The following is a 23,326-nucleotide window of genomic DNA, read 5'->3' as shown; positions in this document are numbered from 1 at the left end:
GGATGCTGGTATAGGGGCACCAGTGGTGGTAGAGTAAAAAGGCAGGAATTCAGTAACAGCAGAGCTGTAACCCCCTCACCCCTGAGCTAAAGGGAAAATGTGAGGGAGAGGCTTACCAGAACCAGGAAAGAGAGAGTTGTACAGTGTCAGCTATCTTGAGAGAAGCGGTGACCTCTGTCGAGAGACACTGTCAGCCTGGGGTAACCTTGAGAGAGAGAGAGAGAGAGAGAGAGAGAGAGAGAGAGAGAGAGACAGCTAGGAGAATGAATCCTGGCCTCACTTCCCTTCTTCCAGTCTCCTGCCAGCTTCCGCATTGGTGGAGACCACTGATAGGGTCATGTAGGTCAGCATCTTGGAGCAGAGAGTGGGGTGGAGAAAAGTGGCAGGGAGAGGCAGAGAGGCAAATGAATGTGCCCCATTAGCACAGAGGGTCTCTTGGGAATCGTTGCTGGGTGGTAGCAGCGTTCCTGAGCTGCGTTTGTGGAAAGGAGGTTGATCTGTTACTGGGGCTTCACTTCCATTAGAAAAGTCTAAATGAGGAAGAACCTCAAGGAAAGTGAATGGAAACCTAAAAACAAAACCAATCTAGAAGGAAAAATACCCAGGTCCATGTAATTGAATTCTACATTTATTAATGACTTGAGACACTTTGGGGGAAATAAAATGAACAGATAACAGTCCTCCTCGTGGGGAAGTACACAAATGAGTCCAAATGCAGAGTGAGAATGGGGGTATATATTTTAGGGTTTGATGTGAAACAACAGGAACAACCCCAGCTTCATTTAAGCTAAAATTGTTTTGCTTTAAGGATATTGGGGGTTCTTAGGATGGCCAAAGCCCTGCCTAGGAACCAATGTAGCCTTTATTCATAGAGAAGAATTATTTTTCACATCATGTATCTAATAAAATTATATTATACATAAGGTGATAAAAAGGTTCCTATTGTATGCATGTTTTGAGGACTTCCAAGCTAAGTTCAAGGATCTCAGGGGTGTACTATAGAAAGCAGATCAGCAGAGCTTCTGATTCAATCTCCTTAAATTGGAAGAAGAATCCAGGGAAGAGATGTGAAGGCCCAGTGGGCTTTCAAGCCATTTTCTCAGGGGGACCAGGTACACGGATTTCTGCAGAGCTGCAGGTGTAAAACGTACCTGTTCCTGAAGGTTGAGCACAGGATAAAGCACATTTGACCTGCCCATCTGCCCACATGGGCCCTACCCTCGAGCAGGAGGCGGGCACCCAGGGCATGGGCCAGAGCTGAGCAAGAGCTTGACAGGCGTCACAACCCAAACTAGAGACTACAGTCCAGAACTCCATCTTCAAAAAGTAATTGGGTAGAGTGTAGGCTGAAGGTCAGTCCTAGCACTGGGGTAAGATGTGCCGTGTGGGTTTCAGGACTGGCTAGAGCCCCAGATCCGTTGTCTGGTTGGCAACATTATGACCTGGGCGTGTCCACGTTCTGCCACTGACTAGCCAAGCACCCTGACTTAGGCAAGGCACCTGGAGTTAGCTATCTGTAAAACAGAGATAAAACTTTCTACATCAGAGGGTTTTGGTGAAGGTGAAATGAGATAAGTCATGCGAAGTTTCTTATTTATCATATATATTGTTTAAAGTTTAGATGTTATTTTATTATATCATATCACTTTTATATTAAGGTTAGTTTACATTCCCTTTTCAGGAAATTCAGAGTGTTATCTCCCAACTGTACTAAGTGATAGGAAAAAGCAGCCTAGGATTTAGACTTCCTTAAGTTTAGTTCCACCTTCACTGCATTCATTCCTCTTTAAATAATCGTTCCTAATATTTGACAGTATACTTAGGAGGTAGGGAATTTTTGTCACTCAAATGTGTTGAAATCAAAAATGTCTAATAATGTTAACTAATTTTTTAAACAATTATCCATAATCCCCACTCCCTAGAAATACCTGTCAGTAGCATTTTGATGCATTTTCTCTGTATGTACATATTTTTAATCGAGGTGTAACTAACCTACAGCACTATATTACTTCCAGGTGCACAACATAGTGATTTGATATTTCTATATATTACAAAATAATCACCATGGGGCTTCCCTGGTGGCGCAGTGGTTGGGAGTCCTCCTGCCGATGCAGGGGACGTGGGTTCGTGCCCCGGTCCGGGAGGATCCCACATGCCGCAGAGCGTCTGGGCCCGTGAGCCATGGCCGCTGAGCCTGCGCGTCCGGAGCCTGTGCTCCACAACGGGAGAGGCCACAACAGTGAGAGGCCCGCAAAAAAAAAAAAAAAAAAAAAATCACCATGATGTATCTAGTTACCATCTGTCATCATACAAAGATACTACAATATAATTGACTATATTCCTCATGCTGTGCATTTCATCCTTGTGGCTCATTTTTTAATAACTGGAAGTTTGTACCTCTTAAACTCCCTCACCTATTCCCCAACTCCTCTCCCCACTGGTAATCACCTGTTTGTTCTCTGTATCTATGAGTCTGTTCTGTTTTGTTATGTTTGTTCACTTGTTTTGGATTTTAGACTCCACATACAAGTGAAATCAAACAGTATTTGCCTTTCTCTGTCTGACTTATTTCACTTGGCGTAATACCCTCTAGGTCCATTTATTTTGTCACAAATGGCAAGAGTTCATTCTTTTTTATGGCTGAGTAATATTCCACAGTGTGTGTGTGTGTGTGTGTGTGTGTGTGTGTGTGTGTGTGTGTGTGCGCATCACATCTTGTGATCCATTCATCTATTGATAGACACTTAGGTTGCATCCATATTTTGGCTTCAATGAACATAGTGGTACATATATCTTTTTGAATTAGCGTTTTTGTTTTCTTTAGAAAAATATCCAGAAATGGAATTGCTGGATTGTATGGTAGTTCTATTTTGAATTTTTTGAGAACCCTCCATACTGTTCTCCACAGTGGCTGCACCCATTTACATTCCCACCAACAGTGAAGGAAGATTCCCTTTTCTCCACCTCCTCACCAACACTTGTTATTTCTTGTCTTTTTGATGATAGCCATTCTGACACGTGTGAGGTGACATATTGTGGTTTGGATTTGCATTTCCCTGATGACTAGTGATGTAGAGCGTCTTTTCATGTGTCTTTTGGCCATCTGTATGTCTTCTTTGGAAATGTGTCTATTCAGGTCCTCTGCTCATTTTTTAATCAGGTTGTTTGTTTTTTTGATGTTGAGTTGTATGAGTTCTTTGTATATTTTGGATATTAATGCCTTATCAGATCAATGTTAAATAATTTTAAAAATTATACTTAGAGTGTAGTTTTTTTCAATTTACTTAATAGGAGTATTTAATTTTGTTAGATAACAGTCACAAATCTGGAGCTTTTCAGAATTTAAAAGTCAATTCTTGGCTAAGTCTATATTAGCAGAGTGAAGCAGAGAAAAGTAGGATAACTCCTAAGAAATAAAGTGATTAACCCCCCCCCTCCACGTTTCACTTTTCCTTTGACAATTTTTTTCATGGAGTATAAATTAGACAAATGCCAATTAAGCACACACTCTTAAGCCAGAACTACTGCAGTCTTAATAATGATGATCATTTACTAGTTGTCTGACCCTGGGTAAGATTCTTAACTTTTTTGAGTCTCAGGGTCCTTCCCTACAAGATAAAATGATAAAGCAAGGTTATTTTGAGGCCATAATGTTATATAATGTATGTGAAGTACCTTTTATATGGTTATAATAGATGCTCAATAAATGGTAGTTTTAGTATTTTATTTTAAAGATACAAAACATATTTAAGGACGCTAAACTATCATTGCATTGAACATTATTCCTATACTTAAAAAATAGAATTACAGGGTTAAAAGTACTCTCTTTGTTTTAAATTAAATCTCCTGCCCTTTGCTAAGATTACACCAAAATTCCTCAAGGAAGTAAGAGTTATCTTCTATATTATTCTAAGAGGTTACAGGGAAGGAAACAGAATATTTTCTACATTCATGTATCTTAAATATTTCATAATTTATAAGTCAAGTCATTTTTGTGAAATTTCATTTCACTAGGTATTGTAATATCTACTATCACTTATTAAAAGTGTCTTTTTTTATCTAGAAATAATCATCATAGTTCATATGAGTGTAACATCTTAGAGTTTTCTAAATGTTTTCATATACAATATTTCACCTGATCTTTACATTGCCCCTGGTGAGGAAGGCATGATAGGTATTTCTAGAACCATATCTAGACAAAGGAACTAAAGCTGAAAGTTGAAATGATTTGTCCTGGACCCTGATCACCTCATTAGTAGTGGCAGAGTCAGGGAATGACTCCACGTAACTTGCTAACAAAACAAACAACCACCATCAAAGATCCTTAAGTGAAACTGGAAACTAAGTGAAAAATCTAAAATTTCAGGACCACCTTTTATTCAAGATATGACAACAAGCTGTACACAGAAAGAAAAATAAAGCAGAAAGGCTATGAGTTTTGAATTTTAAGAATTTTTGCAAAATGTTTGCAAGTACTAAAAGTATGGAGAGTGATGCCGAAGAACTTTTGAAAGTTGAGATGACGAGATTATTAATATTGGGAGGATTTCTTTCCCATTTACCGTCGTTTATTCACTGCCTGCTGGAATGCTTGGTGCTTTTTTGCTGCCAAGCGGGAGTAAATTTTTAAGATCTGCCCAGACACCAGAAGAGGGCAGTATCCGCTAACAAGACAGAAGCCACGCTCGTTGGACACGGAATTGCACCACTCCGCGTTGCAAGGGTCTGGGGTGTCATCTCATGTTCCAATGTTTGCAACGACACTAACAAAACAATCAAGACAACACCACCAAGGGAAGGAAGGAAGGAAAGAGGAAAAAAATAACATTCACTTTTGCATGAAGACAACTTGAAAGTGTAGGAAAAAAATATTTGGAAACACTGTGTGTCAGGTTCTGAGCTAAATACCACAATAAACAAGATAAAATACCTGCCCTGGAGGAGAGGAGTTAAGAAACCAACTTCTGCTCCAACTGGCTGCATTCTTGTGGCGTGTTCACCTGTTAGTAAAATAAATACTTGGGATCAGATGGCCATGCAAAGACGCTTCTGGTGGCCAAACCCTCCTGCTCTTTGATGGCAGTAGTCCAGTACAAAGGCAAATTAAGCACCCAGGAGGAAAGAAAAAGGCATAAATGCCAGTGTGTTCCATGTGGACCTAAGGTAAGTACATACATATGAACAATGTATTTCTATTGCTCATTCAGATGGAATGTGTATACATTTTCATTAATTATTCTCTCAAGGATCAGCAGAAAAAATATGCTCATGAATGTGGAATAAGAAAAATGTCATACCAACATTTTTATTGTTGATTGGAGTATTTTCTACGCCTATAACCCCCATATTCAACTCAGTGTTTATTGAGCATTCTCTATGCTCAGTAGGTGAATACCTACCTGGAAAGAGGGGCGAGAAGAGGTGAAATCGAAATGTCCAAATGTGGAGACAATCTTTTACAAGTGGTATAATAACAGGTATACATAAAGTGCCCAGATGAGAAAGACACTGCTTCTGGCTTGGGAAGCCAAAGAATTAAGGGGTGTTTGAGATGGGCCTTGTCCGGTTTTGATGGTGGCAGAGGTGGGACAGAGATCTGATAGGTGTGAAGGGAATATCAGGTAGAGGAAACACAGATGCAGAGGTGTGGAGTGCATTTGGTGGGGGCTATGGAGTTTATTTCCAATGAGGGATCACGAGGCATTCGGTGGGGTCAGGATGCAGGAGGGGTGCTATGTGGGAAGAAAAGCCTGGAAGGGACAAAACAGGCAAGAGAAAGGAGGGGTGCAGGGCCTGCTGAGCCTTCGTGCCATGCTTAAGAGTCTGTCTCGGGCTTCCCTGGTGGCGCAGTGGTTGAGAGTCCGCCTGCCGATGCAGGAGACACGGGTTCGTGCCCTGGTCCGGGAAGATCCCACGTGCCGCGGAGCAACTAAGCCCGTGAGCCGTGGCGGCTAGGCCTGCGCGTCCGGAGCCTGTGCTCCGCAACGGGAGAGGCCACAGCAGTGAGAGGCCCGCATACCGCAAAAAAAAAAAAAAAAGAGTCTGTCTATATGGCCTTAGTTTTTATATTCCATCTTAGTCAAAAAACTGGGACAGTTCTCCATAAACCAAAGGAAGATGGTGAACATTACAGAGTACATATGTTTAGATTTTGTGTATATGCATATGTATACTTTTTTAGACTTTACTTTTTGAGAGCAATTTGGGGTTCACAGCAATTTGAGAGGAATGTACAGAGATGTCCCTTATATCCTCCTGCCCTCACACATGCATACCCTCCCCCACTATCAACATCCCCTATCAGAGTTGTACATTTCTTATAATCGATGAACCAACATTAACGCATCAAGATCACCCAAATTCCATAATTTATCTTGGGGTTCGATCTTGGTGTTATACATTCTAAAGGTTTGGACAAATGTATGATGACATGAATCCATCATTATGTATCATGCAGAATATTTTCACTGTCCTAAAAATCCTCTGAGATCTGCCTATTTACCTCTCCCTGTCCACACCCCATGGCAACCACCGATCTTTTTACTATCCCCATAATTTTGCCTTTTCCAGAATGTCACATAGTTGGCTTTCAAACTGCCTTCTTTCATTTAGTAATATGAATTTAAGCTTCCTCCATGTCTTTTCATGGCTTGGTAGCTCGTTTCTTTTTAGTGTTGAATAATATTCCACTATCTGGATGTATCACAGTTCATTTATCCATTCGTCCACTGAAGGACATATTGGCTGTTTCCCAATTTGGGCAATTATGAATGAAGCTGCTACAAACTCCGTACACAGATTGTTGTGACATATGTTTTATGTGTGGGTATACAAAGGTCTGACATCATGGCTAGGTGGCTGCTTTCACAGGCTCATAGCCACGGCTTCTCTGATGAAGATGATGAGAATGGTGATAACAAATGTCTAAACCACGTAAAATCCAGTTAGCTGATCAGAATATCAGTGTTACAGGAACCGGGCGAGCAGGCAGACAAGAGGCAGCTTTTTTCCGGGAGATAATTTCTTTAGGAGACTGTGGCATCGGTGAGACAGCCACGAGCAGAGCAGCAGTAGAAATGCAAAGAAACCTTCATTTTACTTCCACCACCTTCCAGACACTATGTGGAAATCAGTTTCTTCCACTGACATATGTGTGTTCCGATCTAACCTTCTGGTTAGATTGTGCTGTACATCGATATTTTTTTCAGAAATACTAGATCATTATGAATGATAAGACATTTTCCCTTAAAAATAAAGGTTCTTTGTATTTTTCACATGATATATCGGCAGGATTATTTGGTTTGGGACTCATAAAATGCTGTCAGGAACACATGAGGAGATAAAAATTTTGTCTGCATCTGGGTGGCGCTAATGCATTTTAGCTGGAGGATCATCTGGGAATTTAAACAGAACATTTGGAGGTATCCGTGGTGATATATAACACGGAAAATGCATTTTAAAAAAACTCTATATTTGTTCTTCTCACCCTTTGAATATGTTGCTAGTCCAGCAGATTTTAATAATTTTAGTGACAGACTTTTTAAAAAATCCTACCAAAGCTGAGAACCCTATCCACAGCTGAGAAACCAGTTGACAGAAAAACAGACATATCTACATTCCTCTTCAGGGGTATTTATCAAAGCCACTGTGTTTTCTTTCCTTAAAATGTCCCCCTCCCCATGTTACACTTCCTCTTTCATTTCTGTGCTTGGACAGTGGTTGTTTCCTAACCAGGTGATGACTCTGAAACCCAAAATGTGGTTTTATTTAGCGTTCTGGGGAAGTCCTGTGGCCTGTGATTCCATAGATGCTTATATAAACACATGGCTATTCTGATTAAAACAAGACGGTGCTGGGAGAGGAAATTTCTGAAAGTCTTGTTCCTTCATAGAAACCAAAAATAGGATTGTCTTTGGTAATGAAAATGTGCAGTCAAATTCCATTTTTGCCTTTTGTCTTCTGATGTTTATAAAGCCCTGGCAAGAATGGACCCAAGTATCTTGTTTGGACTCAAGTGACTTAAGGAAGTAACAGCCTTATTTAAGTTTTAAACAAGAACCCCCTTACCCTGTGTTCTTAAAGCATGAGGGCAAATTTTACACGTGTTTCAGATCTACAGTCAGGGCTGCTCAGCAGAGCCCTCCCCCCACCGCCAGCACACTCTGCTCACATTTCATACCGCGTACGTACGTGTGCAAGGCGCGCTGCTAAGATCACGTTAGAAACCCATTTAATCTCCCCAACGACCCGAAGAAATACAGAAATGTTATTCTGCCTACTTCAGAGGTAAGGAAACTGAAGGGCAGGATGCTGAGTGGCTCACAACGGTAAAGCCAGGATTTACATTCAAGCAGCCTTGTTCCAGAGTCTGTTCCTTGAACTCTGTGCTATACTGCCTCTTATACACAGCCATTATTTTAAAAAGCAATTGCCGGGCTTCCCTGGTGGCGCAGTGGTTGAGAGTCCGCCTGTCTATGCGGGGGACACGGGTTCGTGCCCCGGTCCGGGAAGATCCCACGTGCCGCGGAGCGGCTGGGCCCGTGAGCCGTGGCCGCTGAGCCTGTGCGTCCGGAGCCTGTGCTCCGCAACGGGAGAGGCCACAACAGTGAGAGGCCCGTGTACCACAAAAAAAAAAAAAAAAGTAATTGCCTGCAAACAACCCAACTGCCCATCAAAAGACATTTGGATTAAGAAGATGTGGTATATACGTACAGTGGAATATTACGCAGCCACAAAAAGAATGAAATTCTGCCCTTTGCACCAACATGGATGGACCTAGAGAATATTATGCTTAGTGAAATAAGTCAGACAGGGAAAGACAAATACTATATGATATCACTTATATGTGGAATATAAAAAATAATACAAATGAATCTATATGAGAAACAGACTCACAGACATAGAAAACAAGCCTATGGGGAGGACAAATTAGGAGTATGGGATTAACAGATACATACTGATACATAAAATAGATAAGCAACAAGGACTAAAACAAACTAAAAAAAAAAAATTTTTTTTTAAGTAATGGACTGAGATAACTGTGGAACAACTCTCCTATAGCTTCCCTTTTGTGGGGATCTGCAACCCAGGCCCAGGCATTTCCCCAGCTCCTCTATCCCTTGAAGCGTTTCTCTTTTTTTCTCTCTCTCCTTCTCCTTGCACACCCCGCCCCCCACAACTCCAGTCATGGAGCCACTACACAAATGCCATTCAGCTCTACAGCTGTCCATTTGTTCAATGTCCTAACCTCTAGGTTCGCGGGAAGCAGCAAGCCCCAAACCTACCGCAGGCAGCCTTCCCATTGGATGTACAATAACAACTCAAGTTTGTTTTTACTATGAAAAGAAGTCAGAGATTTCACTTTCTCTTTTTCCCACAACTCACAGAAGGTCGCTATTTAGGGTTTGCAAATAGGAATGGCGAAAAGTTCCTTATGGACTTTTTCCCCCTCCAAAGATTTTTCATTTTGTTTTTGTTGTTGCTTATTTGTTTTGTTTTCTAGAGATGTATATTTTGTGTTTCCAATTCTCTCTCTTGGCGAGTTTTTCTATCTCTATAAGAGCTCTTAAAGCTCATACTTCCAAACTTGTGATTCTTCTCTTCCTTTGGGACTAAAATACTCACCAGCACTGGAACTTCTTCATATTTGAAAGTCTCTTGAATTTCAAGACCTTGACTTTATAGCATTAACTAGGTCATTCTTAAAACTTCCACCCTATACAATAGTCTAACTCAGTTCAGGTGTTTTGATTGGTCCATTGTTTTGACAATTACAAGAAACACCACTAGTGTTTGAAGAAGTCAACATCCTGGGCCTTCTTCACATCTAAACCAGCAGTGGTACCTGGACCAGGACAGTGGTCCTCATAGCTGATTGGCCAGTGACTGACTAGAAACTCTCCATGATTGTTTCTCCTGTAAGTATACCTGATGGTTAAGGAAGGGAAGAAAATAGCCAAGAAATAGAAATATTCTCTCCTTAATAATAATTTTATATCTTCAGTTAATTTTCACAAGATGAAAAGGTAATATTTTCTAAATATCAGCCTTCTAAATCAATTTGAAAAAATCTCCAGGTTCGATGATAATTGTTTAATGTACATTTTGTTCTTTTTCATCTTCATGTAGGATGTATGTTAAGGTCACAGTACATGAACAGATGGAATATATGGCCAGGGCCAACTAATTACCATTAAGGACAGGGGACCCATTGTCTTTCTATAACTCCCATCCATCTACCTTCATTTCTGTCACCATGGTACCTAGTGGCTCAATTATTGAGTGTTGTGAATAAACAGTTCAACAAAATCCACTTCATATAATGCTCTGCTTGGTGCTCTAGAAGCCATATATGAATATTTTCCAAATCAACTTCCACTCATAAGGGAGGTGAGACTGCAGGGAATTTTGTGCAAATTGTTTAGTTTACAGACGAGTTGAGTGAGAATTGGCATATTTTACATTGCATTATGGACATTCTTGTGGTGTCTAGCTGCAAGGGCCAACTCTAGAATGCCTCAGAAGTTTGTGCCAAAGGAGCATTCAGGAAGTATGTAATTTTTATAAGCTCACATATCATGCGTAGCATGCTGGGGATTTCAAAAGAGCAGGCATTCTTCCCAGACTTGGAGTAACTCCTGCTTCTTCTTGGAGCAGCCATTTCCTGATAGAATTGGATGGAAGAAAACCAGGAAGTTCTGAGCAGCGTGAAAGCTCTCAAATGTGACTTGTGAGTTTCTCAGGGAGCCTGTGACAGAAGAGCACTGAAAATAGGTACAGTTGAATTGCCACATGATGCAGCCATCTCACTCCTGCTATATTTCCAAAAGAATTCAAAGCAAGACCTTGGAGAGAGATTTGCACACCCATGTTCATTGTAGCATTCATTATTCACAAAAGCCAAGAGGTGGAAGCAACCCAGGTGTCTGTGGATGGATGAAAGGATAAACAAAATGTAGCAATATCTGCTCTCCATATTTGCTGGTTCTGCGTCTGAAGATTCAACCAACTGGTAGCTCATGCACTATGTTTAAAATCGGAGGTTGATTGAATCCTCAGATGCGGAAACTGAGGCTATGGAGGGACTTCTTTGGGACTTGAGCATCCTTGGATTTTAGTATTCATGGCTGGTCCTGGAGCTAATCCACCACAGATCGAGGGATGACTGTAATACATACAATGGAATATCATTCAGCCTTTTGAAAGAAGGAAATCCTGTCATAAGCTGAACGTTGGTGAAGCCTGGTGTCAGAAGCCAGTCACAGACAGACAAATACTGTATGATTCCTCTCCTAAGAGGTATCCAAAGTAGTTAAACTCATAGAAATAGAAAGTAGAAAGGCAATTGTCAGAAGCTTGGGGGAGGGAGAAATGGGGAGTTGTTTAATGGGTATAAAGTTTCAGTTCTGCAGAATGAAAAGGTTTTAGAGATGTTCTGTACAACAATGTGAAGATACTTAACACCGCTGAGCTATGCACTTAAAAATGATTAGGATGGTAAGTTTTTGTTATGTGCTTTTTACCACATTAAGAAAATTAGATATTACTGTCCTTTCACCTTGAACTGATGGGTGCTAATGAATTCAGCAGCTAGTCTGGGGAGGACACTCGTGAGGCAATTTTGATTAGAGAAAGCTATTCTCCAGCTAAAAATACTTGCATTAGAGTTGACCAGTGTGTAGAACGACTCCAGATCCTAGATCCCAGAGCCCTCCTGGACTGCCCGATTGCCTTGAGAGCTACTGTGGACAGCCTGGAAACTTCTAGGGAGTCTCTGAGCTCAGATGTGGAAAAAGGCAAAAAGTGATACAAGTAAAGAAATGAATCAACAAACTAGCAAACATGCTTGACTTCTTGGAGGTATTTCTATGGGAAGATGTCTCCTCTTAATAGTCTACTTTGGGGTAGTTTCCCCACAGTTCCAAAAGCTGACCAAAGTTTTACCTAGGAGGGACAGTAAATGAATGCATTCATATTACGCAAGAGGAAAGTGAAGTCAGCAACGGTGAGGGACTGAATTACTCAAGATCTTCCAGAGAAAAGATTAGAAAACTCCGTTTAGGAGTGCCAGTCCCAGTGGTGATTTTAGACAAAATCCTTTCTTGAGCGCAATGTGACAGAAAGTCAATGTTAACACACACACATCCCTTGCATAAAACTGGGATTGTTCTGCTTGAAATGAAAGCAGGGGTGGCAGGGTGGTGGTGGTGTCATTTCCCTTCTGCATACTCCATAGCCATCCCCGAGCCCTGGAGGCAGGCCTGTGGATGCCCAGGACTCCATGGGGTACAATTTGAATTTCACCCACCACACTATCCTTTTCACGTTATAATCCACCTCTAGCATTTACAGACTACTTTGTAATTCTTGTTTACATGTCCCTAGGAAGGAAGTCCATAATAATAATGGCCCTATATATTGAGTACTCATTATATACTGGCTTGCTTGCTAAGTGCTTCACAGCCTTGATTTCATTTAATCTACCACAGAAAGTTGCTTTATCCCATTTTGCAGGGGGTAAGAAACTAAAGTCTGTGTAACTTAAAAAGCTTGCTTAGGCCAACACCTGGAGATAGCAGAGCTGGGATTCAAACTCAGCTATGACCAAAGGCCTGTGCTAGCAACTAAAGCGGCAATTTAGATTGGGAATGATTCAGCTTTGGCTGAGATTCCTTTGGTTTATGGACATCTTTTAAAACTGCACATTTCTCCGAGAGGATTAATAACTATCAATTATTCACATGTAAGTCTGAATTCTTTTTTATCTGATTGCTTTACTCTTAGCTCTTCACTGGAGCTGAGAGGAATCTAGTGTAGTGACTAAGACATCAGTTATAGTCAGGCTGTTGAGTTTTTAGAATCTGTGGAATCCTGGGCAAGCTGCCTAACTTCTCGGTGTCTCAGTTTCCTCATCTGTGAAATGGACATTGTAATAGAATTTACCACGTAGAACTGTTGCATGGATTAGATGAGTTTATGCATATGAAGTATTTAGAACAGTGCTTGGTACATAAAAAGCACTAAATAAATATTAACTATTATTATGAACTGCAGTGGAGGAAAGGGTATTAAATTTGTTTTGATTGTCACTGTTTTTTGGAAAGGAGGGAAGGTAAGTAATTTTTAAGCATGGTTTGGGCTGCTGGCGTGGGAGCCCAGGGCAGATGTATTGGAAGGGCTCTGGGCATCTGGTGGAGACTTCCACCCTGGCTTAAGAGTGGTACAGGTGGGCTTCCCTGGTGGCGCAGTGGTTGAGAGTCCACCTGCCGATGCAGCGGACACGGGTTCGTGCCCCGGTCTGGGAGGATCCCACATGCCCCGGAGCTACTGTTTAAAGTCGGAGGTTGATTGAATCCTCAGATACAGAACCTGAGGCTATGGAGGAACTTCTTTGGAACTTGAGCATCCTTGGATTTTAGTATTCATGGCTGGCCGTGGCCGCTGAGCCTGCGCGTCCAGAGCCTGTGCTCTGCAATGGGAGAGGCCACAACAGTGAGAGGACCGCATACAGAAAAAAAAAAAAAAAAAAAAGAGTGGTACAGGCAAGGGCATTAAAGAGCACATTTCAAAAATGTGCTTCAGCCCTGCTCTATCTCTGGGTTAGGGCAATAAAACCTGTGTTTCTTTCTCCTCTCTCCTGCATCGCTTGACCTCTGATCTGGACTCAAGTTTAAGCCATAGATCAGCTGTACTATCAGTTAGGAAGGATTTTCTGAGCTGGCATAAGACTTTGGCCATAACAAAAATGGAAATATATTACCTCAACTCAAAACTTACTTTCCAGTGAACAATTACGTTTGGTCAGCTTTTCCCATCCAATTCTCAGAGCTCAGTTTCAAAAAAAGGAAAGCCAAAGCCAGATAGAACAGGCATCACAGCGTGGGAGAAGGAGTGAGCGCTCAGCCCTGAAGTAGGTGAGAAACCAAAGTTTCATTTCCTTAAAGGTTAAGAAGTTGGACTAAGCAGACACTTGGTTAAGGAATATGCTTCTGAGAGAGTTTGCAGGTTACCTCTGGATAGACGCTCCTGAGAAAGGCAGAATCCAGTTATTATTTTCTCCAGTTTGCCAGAAGATGTTAGAACTGACAGTCCTTTATAACCAAATTCTGGTTAATTATTCATCTTAATCAGCAAGTCCCTTCTCAGATCACTAATTAAACATAAGGGGAAAATAAAAGACACAAAGATATATAATCTATAAGTTCATTTAATTTGATTTAAATACTATGGGGATAAAACTCCATTTACTATGGGGAAAAAAGTCACCTCTTCTAAGAGTGCATGGTGATCAGTTGCAGATTTGCCCGCGGCTCTCTTCTGTTCCCCCCCGCCCCCCCCCCCCCCACACACACTGCCTCCTCCACCGACCCTGTGCCAGAAGGGACTACATTTCCCAGACTCCCCTGCCACTCACTCCCAGGCTGCTTGGCCAATGAGTCACTATTCCAATGAGGTGGAAGATTGGAAGATTGAAAGGCACTGAAAGAAATCATGTGCTTCCCAAGTCCTCTCCTGCTGAAGCTGTGCTGCCCTGTGGCTCCAGTTCCCTCTGTACAGCCCCTGCCTCAGTGGTCCCAGCTGATGCCAGGAGTTCTCACAATTGTCCTAAGTCCTGCCAAAGACTCCTGGCTCACTGCTTCCTGCAACTCCACTTCCTCAGCAGGAGAAGCAGTTTGCTGCTATTGCTAAGCTCTGGGTTGTTTCCGGGGCCCCATTTGGCTCCTTCTCTCTCCCAGTGTAACCAATTCCCTGTATCAATCCCCCTCAGTGTGAAAGATCTACAGGGGTTTCTATTTTTGCTTTTGTTTTATTCCAGCAAGTGTCTAACTACTACAGAGAGAAAGAGCTCTGGACATAACTCTAGAAACCAGGTAGAGGTAGCACTATTTCTACTTACTATTTTTTCATTGTTTAGGGCATATTATTTCTTTACTTTTGTCTCCCTTAATAGATAGTTTTATGGAGCAAACAGTAAATCAGCAAATATTTCTTGAACACTTACTTCCTACAGTACACTTTAGTAATAATTGTCTAAAGAACAATCTGCTAGGACAGTGGCACTCAGCTCACTACAACAGGAGACAAGTGCAGTTCATCCTAATCAAGGCAGCTGAAGGCCAAACTTTCTAGATTCTGGCTGTCTTCCTAGGCTTTTAAGATGCCTGTGTCATTCCATCCCACATTCAGATCTGAGAGTGGGGCTTAGAGTGTTAATGCTGCCCTTTAGAACCTCCCCCGTCCTGCCTAAGTGCTTCACTGACCACTGTGAGCCCAGGAATCGCCACAGGAGCAAGTAAGTCCACGGCTGTGGAAGGCTGTACTGACGGTGCCGGACCGTAATGGCCACCCGCCCATCTGCAGTATACTTAGTTTTTTTTCCTTCTTAATAGAGTAGCTTTAGAAGCATTACAACATCTGAACGTCTACACCAAAGGGGCCAGGGATGACCTCATTAACAGGAGACTCAAAGATAGCCCTTACCTCAAACTCTCCAAGAGAGAGACGTGTGCTTTCTGTCCTTTTGGTCTGGACACATTTCTAATGATTCTGCTTTAATAATCATATTTATATAGCTCTGAAATACTAGAGCTACTCAAGTGGGAAGTTTCCCTGATGAAACACAGGAAAAGATGTCAGAATCTCAGAGCATGATAGAAATAGTGCAAACTAAGCTTATAGAGTACTTTAGAATTTGCAGAGTACTTTCATAAACACTGGCTCAATCTTGAGGGTTTTGAATGCTGTTCTGGCAAAAAAAAAAAAGGTAAGGCCTAGAAGTGCTGTTCTCAAATCATTTCAGAATTGAAATGCAGTAACACTTTAATGATGCTGTACTCCTGTATAGGCAGATATTTTCTTTTGATATATTTGCTGTCTTTCAGGGAAATCCTTTATAAAATTTGAGTCTTATTTTAATAGTCACAGGGGAGACAACATCAGACTTTCTGGCTATGGAGTCTCACTGTGTTGGAAGGAAATTTTCAAAATTATTTGCCTAGTTAAGCAATCGACTCCTTTTGCTTTAGTGGGCTGTCTTATCATATCAAGTATTCTTGCTATGTCTATTAATAATAAGGCTTTTAGAGTTGTCCTAGTTCAATAGTAACGTATATAATATAACAATAGAGACAAGTGAACTCTAAGACATGTACAATCTCAAAGTTACGCTTCTTTATACAATGAGTCTACTTTTTTTCTTATACAAGAGAACTTTCCACTGATTTTGTTTAAACTCTTCTAATCCCAGGACTTTATCTAGTGTAAGATTTTATAAATTTTTATGAAATCCTGAGACTTTCATAAATGTAAAGACGAATCCAATTTGATTCAGACCTGTCTGATCCAAAATGAATTCTGTACCATTTCACTGTAAAGCAACTGGCTGCCCTGTTTTAGACAGAAGCAAATATCTTCACTAGACTTCAACCCTCAAAATAATGGCTGTACAATTCATTCATTCATCAAATTCTTTCTGAACTTCTGCTATCCCCAATATTATGCTGGGGTGATGACATAAAGGAAGACACAGTTTTTATAGAGCATTTGTCTAATGGGGGAGACTGATAATTGAACTCTTCACTTTTATTCGAATAGACTTTTGTCATAACTTTACTGCTGAGGGACAAGTTATAGGTTTTCCACGTAATAATAGCAATAATAATAATATCTGACTTGTATATATTATACACCTATATTTATGTACATATATACATGTATGCTATATACATTGCTTATTTATCTTTTCTTCAATGTCTAACACAGACCATGATAGAGGGTAAACCCTCAATAAATATTTCCTGAATTAATAAACTAAAGAAATGCAATTTGATTTAAAGACTAAAAGAATCCCTATCAAGAATATATATACACTTGAATCACTTTTCTGTACACCTGAAACTAACACAACATTGTAAGTTAACTATACTTCAATTAAAAATGATTTTAAAAATTAAAAAAATAAAAGACTGAAAGAATCCGCATCACAGGCAAAATCTTTTTGACCTCAGTCTTTGGAGGCCTCCCAATATATCACCCATGGAACGTAATCTTTAGAATGAAGATCTCACTCCTCAACTTCTTCCTTTCAAGCCAACTGAAGAAATATCTTTTTTTTTTTTTTTTTTTTTTTTTTTTTGCGGTACGCGGGCCTCTCTCTGTTGTGGCCTCTCCCATTGTGGAGCACAGGCTCCGGACGCGCAGGCTCAGCGGCCATGGCTCACGGGCCCAGCCGCTCCGCGGCATGTGGGATCTTCCCAGACCAGGGCACGAACCTGTGTCCCCTGCAACGGCAGGCGGACTCTCAACCACTGCACCACCAGGGAAGCTCAAGAAATATCTTTTGAACAACTACTGTGTGCTAGACAATGGTGAGCACTGAGATAGAAAAATGGCTTCAATAACGTCTCATCTTCAACAAATCTTGCCTGGGAACTCAAATATAATAAGGAAACAAAGATCTGTGCTCCTAAGGATATAGATTGTACTTTATTTATCTTTTTCTTTCCAGTGCCATGGCACATAGCAGATACTTAGTAGAAGACTGTTGAGTAAATAGATGAATGAACAGATTAAGACTTAAAATGAGAATAGCAAGGAAGGAGTAATTCTCACTTGTATGCATGAGGGGAAAGGAATTTAGTCTAGAAAGGCTGCAGATTGGAGGTGACAAGTGAACTTGGTTTTGAAAATGAGATGCATTTAAGATAAAGAAGGGGAGACAAACGTCATAGTTGAGGAGGCAGCAAGAACAGAGACATGAGAGAGGAAAAGAACGTGCTTGGAGTGGTTCCCTTTGGGAAGCTGGTGGTCATATTGGCTCTTCCTGGTTGGTGAGAGCACGGTCCCTTTGTAACATCATTCTTTCATCATGGAGGAGAAGCACCCTAGTCTAGCTTTCTAGAGAGCTAATTTCTCCCCATTTCACTCCCCCGACTTATTTGGTTCTCAGTTTGTGAGGAAGGCAGAGTAAGAAACGTCGGAGACAGAAGAGATGAGGAAAAAATGTTCAAAACTATTCTGTGGCTTGTCCAGGATCAGCCAGGTAACTTGATTCTCTATCTCGACTGCTTCATTCTGATATGCACCTGAGTAAATTCAATAATTGATTCTTTGGATTGATGCCAAAGTTTGAATATAATACACCTCAGCAATCACAGATTGAATCCAGAAGGACTTTATTGAATCCAGTTGTTAGAGAATCAAAAAATCCGTTTCCGTCCCTCAGTTTTTTATAGCTCAATCCGAAAGAAAAAAAAAGTCCTAGTGCTATCCAAGCTTGCTTTCAAATGGGCCAAACCAGTTTTAAACAGTTACTTACAACATCCTGCCAGGGCTTCTCTGGTGGCGCAGTGGTTGAGAATCCGCCTGCCGATGCAGGGGACATGGGTTCGTTCCCCGGTCCGCGAAGATCCCACATGCTGCAGGGCGGCTGGGCCCGTGAGCCATGGCCACTGCGCCTGCGCGTCCGGAACCTGTGCTCAAAAACCATCCTGCTCATTTCCATTTAATATAACATTTTTAAGAGAAAGAACAACTTCACTAGTTTCACTAGTAGCCCAGCTACGAAGAAAAGATATTCAACCTTCAAATAAAATAGTAATGCTGCAAGCTCAGCGGCTCATAAAACATTTACAACCTTCAGCCAGTAAAGTGCAGAACAAGAGATTTAATGTTGCTGCTTGATGGAATGAAGGGATGCTTGGTATAAATATCACCCCAAAGCAAGTAGGCTGCAGGGGGTGCAGGAAGAAAGGTCCCCTTGTGGCTGCAGGTGTCTATTTTGTAGTTAACCAAAGGTATATGGTCCCTTTCTGACATTTTTCTTTGATAACCTAGAAATGAAACACTAAATGGGATAGATGGAGAGAGAAGGAATTGAGCTGAGAAGACAGTCCATGCCACCCTGTGTTACAGCTTCAATGAAACAATGTACATTACATACCAATAAGAACGGCCCAGCCAGAGGCACACCTAAGGCTGGCCTTGCCTAGCTCAGATGTCTTTCTTTAAAAAAAAAAAAAAAAAATTATTTGGCTGAACCGCTCTTCCTTGCGGCACATGGGCTCTCTCAGTTGCGCATGCGGGATCTTCCAACTCGTAGGTGCCGCACCGGGGATCTATTTCCCCGACCAGGGATCGAACCTGGGCCGCCTGCATTGGGAGCGTGGAGTCTTAGCCGCTGGACTACCAGGGAAGTCCCCTGCTGCATAGGATTCACGCTGCTGTGGGAGATGGGGAGGGAAGAAGAGGCATGCATCAAGTTACCCAGAGGTAACTCTGCATACTCTGTGTGTGTTTGAGTGAGTATGAGAGGGAGGGTGAGGACCCCGGCAAGTGCTGAGTTGTTCCCTTCTGCTTTTCCTTTGGGACTACAGCTGGGCATGCGTTAACATGATCAAATCCCTACTTTATATAATAACAGGAATGTGTATGTACAAATTGTGTATTCGCAAACAGGGATTTGTCCATGTGTGCTTTCAATCTGAGGATTTGGGTTTTGATTCTGGAAAATTCTCAGCTATACTAATTATCTACTACCGTGTCCTCAGTTCTCTACTTTGGAACTTTTATATCTATGCTGAAGTGTGAATCTAATCTTTTCTATCTCATGTTTTTTCATTGGTTCTGTGTTCTGGGTAAATAACCCAGCATATCTTCTAATTCATTAATTCTCTTTGTTCATCTAGAGTTCTTTTTATTTTTTTCTAATTATAGTGGCAATACTTTTTATTCCCAGGACTTTTTCCTGGTTCTTTATCATATCCACTTGCTTTTGTTTCATAATCCCTTCCTATAATTTCTTATTTTACTAAGTTCTTTTTCCCCCTTTAGCTCACTGGGAGTTTTAACATGTTTTTCAGATGGCTGTATTATTTCTATCCTTTCAGGGATGAATTCCCGCTTTGGTGAGTATTTTGGCTGTCATTTACGACCTGAGTTTCACTTCTGCATTTTAAACCTTTTTTTTTTTTTTTTTTTTTTTTTTTTTTTTTTTTTTGCGTTACGCAGGCCTCTCACTGCTGTGGCCTCTCCCGTTGCGGAGCACAGGCTCCAGAAGCGCAGGCTCAGCGGCCATGGGTCACGGAGCCAGCCGCTCTGCGGCATGTGGGATCTTCCCGGACCAGGGCACGAACCCGCGTGCCCTGCATCGGCAGGCGGATTCTCAACCACTGCGCCACCAGGGAAGCCCTAAAACATGTCTTCTTTGTAGCAGCTAGGCCCTGCCACCACTGCGTTTGGCTGAGTTCACAAATCTGTTGTAACCTGTAGCTTCCCCGTCACTTCTCTGGCTCTCCTCTCCTGCTGAGCTTTGTTTCCTGGCAGTAATTAAAACCTTCTGCCACTGCCATAGCTACTGCTGCTGCTGGAACTACCATAGCCACGTTGGTTTCGTGGTTTGGCAAAGTATTGGCCTCTGCCACCACAGGGGCCAGCACTTCTGCCTCCAAAGTTTCATTCCTTCATGGGTCCAAAATTTGAAGATTGATTGTTGTAACTGCCAAAATCATCGTAGCTTCCGCCACCCCCCAAATTGCTTCCATCATTACCAAACCCATTGTAGCCATCCCCACTGCCACCCCAGCCACCGCCACTGCGGCTGCCACCAAAGGCATCTTGACCACTGAAGTTTCCTCCACGACCAAAGCTGTCATTCCCACCAAAGCCCCCTCCAAGACCACCACCAAAGTTTCCAGAACGACTTCCAGCTCTTTGGCTGGACGAAGCACCAGCCTTCTCTTGCTGAGATAGGGCTTTCCTTACTTTCACAGTTGTGGCCATTCACAGTGTGGCATTTCTGAGTGACAATCTTGTTTAATGAGTCATGGCCATCAAATGTTACAAGAGCAAAGCCTCTCTTTTTGCCACTGCCTCGGTCAGTCATGATTTCAATCACTTCAGTTTTCCCATACTGTTCAAAATCATCTTTTAGGTGATGTTCCTCAGTGTCTTCTTTAATGCCACCACCAAAAATCTTTTTCAAGATTTGTACAACGTGCATCTCCCAATGCACGTTTTAAATAGTGAGCTATTTCTAGGGCACTTACTCTTATGTTAAGAGCTGTTTGATCATCTGAGGTCTGAGTGAAAAAGCAAACAAACAAAAAGTTCCTATTTTCAAAAAACTAAATCTAACTGGAAGAACGCAACAAAACCAGAAACAGCTGTGGTGCAATTAGTTTACTGGTGCAGACGGATGACAGAGAACTTGAGTCTGGTGGTTGCAGGAATGCCTGGAGCTGACGTGGCAAAAGGGGTGGGACTTGATTTGAATAAAAAGAAGAGGAGGGGAGAAGGGAAGGGTGAAGAGGAGAGAAGAGGAGGGGCTATTATAGCCCAGAAGCTCTTGCACCCCCCAAGGCTAGCACTGTAGCTGGCCTTTTATAGAGGATCAATAATGTTTGTTCATAAAAGTGGGGAAGATGGATGGGGGGTAGGGGCACAGCTGAGCTGCCTCAGGGGACAAAGAGGAAATGGGGCTAGAAACATGACAAAGAGGGGAAGCACATGATGGAGAGGCTCACACATAGGCAGAGAGAGTTTAGATTTGATAGAGTAGGAAATAGAACTCCACTAAAAGTTTTCATTTTATTTTTTAAGTTAACATACAATGAAATAGACTGCTTTGTGTGTGTACAGATCTATGAATTTTAACACTTTTATCTACCACCATAATCAGGACACAAGACAATGTCATCACCCCAGAAATCTCCTCTGTGCTCTCCCTTTGCGGTCACACCTTTCTCCCTTCCCTAACCTCTGGCAACCACTGGTGTGTTCTCCCTCACTCTAGTTAGTCCTTTTGAGAAGGTCATATAAATGGAATCATACTGTATGTAACCTTTTGAGACTGGCTTCTTTCGCTCAACTTAATGTTTTTGAGATTCTCCTAAGCCATTATGTGTATTAAGAGTTTATTCCTTGCTGAGTAGTATTCCATTGTTAATTTACTCATCCATTAAATTAAGACATTTTGTTTGTTTCCAGTTTTTGATATTTATGGATAGGTCTGCTATAAACATTTGTGTACAGATTTTTGTGTAAACATAAGTTTTCATTTCTTTAGGATAAGTACCCCTGGAATGGTATTTCTAGGTCATATGGTAAGTGTATGTTTAACTTTATAAGAAACTGCCAAACTGATTCCCATTTTGCATTTCCACCAGAAATGTGTGACAATTCCAGTTGCTCTGCATCCTTGCCAGTATTTGGTATTTCTAGTGTTTTTAATTTTAGCCATAAAATAGCTTTGTTATGTATTGCGGTTTTAATTTGCTTTTACCACTAGCAATTGAGGTTGAATTTTTTTTTTTTTCATGTGCTTATTTGTTTCTGTATACCCTCTTTGGTGAAGTGTCTCTTTAAGTCTTTTTGGTTATTTTTTTTAAGGTGGTTGTTTTTTTACTGTTAAATTTTGATCATTCTTTACATATTATGGTAACAAGTCCTGTGTTAGATATATGATTTGAAAATATTTTCCCCCAGTTTGTTACTTCTCTTTCCTGTGTCTTTCACAAAACCAAAATGTTTAATTTTGATCAAATTTAATTTATCAATTTTTAATTTTATGGATCCTGTTTTTTTTTGGTTTTGTGTGTAAGAACTTACAGGGTAGGACAGAATTCTTTTTCTTACTACTTTCCCAGCTTCTTTTGGTGGGGTCTGTAAATTGAACTGACAAAAAATATATATATTAACAAGAAAAAAGTATACAAATGTATTTAATATAAGTTTAACGTGACATTGGATTCTTCAGAGGGAAATGAACACCTGAAGAAACAGTTAAACCTGAGCATGTGTATGCTAGGTTTGATGAAGACTGAAAAATCGTGGAAAAATGTAATGACACAAAAAGGTATGAGCTAAGGGGAGTAAACTGAGGGGAACCTAGCAAGTTTGTTTAGATTCCCCTTGGTGTCCCTCTGTCTTCAGAGATAAGAATGCTCCATCCTTCCAGGTAGAAGACGTTTCACGTGAGTGTCTTACGATCTACTTCAGAGGAGAAGGAGGAGGTCAGAGAACCCTTCCTGCACCTGCTTTCTCTCAAATTCCTTCAGCTTAAAATATTCAATATGCCAAGATGCTGCATTTTAGGGTAGCATGTTCTGAATCTTGTCAAACTCTTTCCCTAAGCCCAGGTCATGAAGATTTTTACCAGTATCTTTTTTTTAGTAGTTTTATAGCTTCACGTTTTACATTTAAGTCTCTGATCCATTTTGAGTTAATTTTTGCTTAAAGCGTGAGGATTAGATCCAAGTTTTTTGGTTGTGGTTGTGGTTGTTTTTGCCTATGGGTGTCCAGTTGTTCCAACATCATTTGTTACTATAGT

General features: G+C 41.2%; 1 pseudogene; it reads right to left on the bottom strand.

Annotated features, from left to right (window-relative positions):
• Positions 1-20,280: 20,280 nt before the first annotated feature.
• LOC136792405 (heterogeneous nuclear ribonucleoprotein A1-like) lies at positions 20,281-20,998 on the bottom strand (annotated as a pseudogene).
• Between the last annotated feature and the right edge of the window lie 2,328 nt (positions 20,999-23,326).

Source organism: Kogia breviceps, chromosome 13 (genome assembly GCF_026419965.1).
Source record: "Kogia breviceps isolate mKogBre1 chromosome 13, mKogBre1 haplotype 1, whole genome shotgun sequence".
Lineage (NCBI taxonomy): Eukaryota > Metazoa > Chordata > Mammalia > Artiodactyla > Physeteridae > Kogia > Kogia breviceps.
This window is presented reverse-complemented; position numbering and strand designations above follow the sequence as displayed.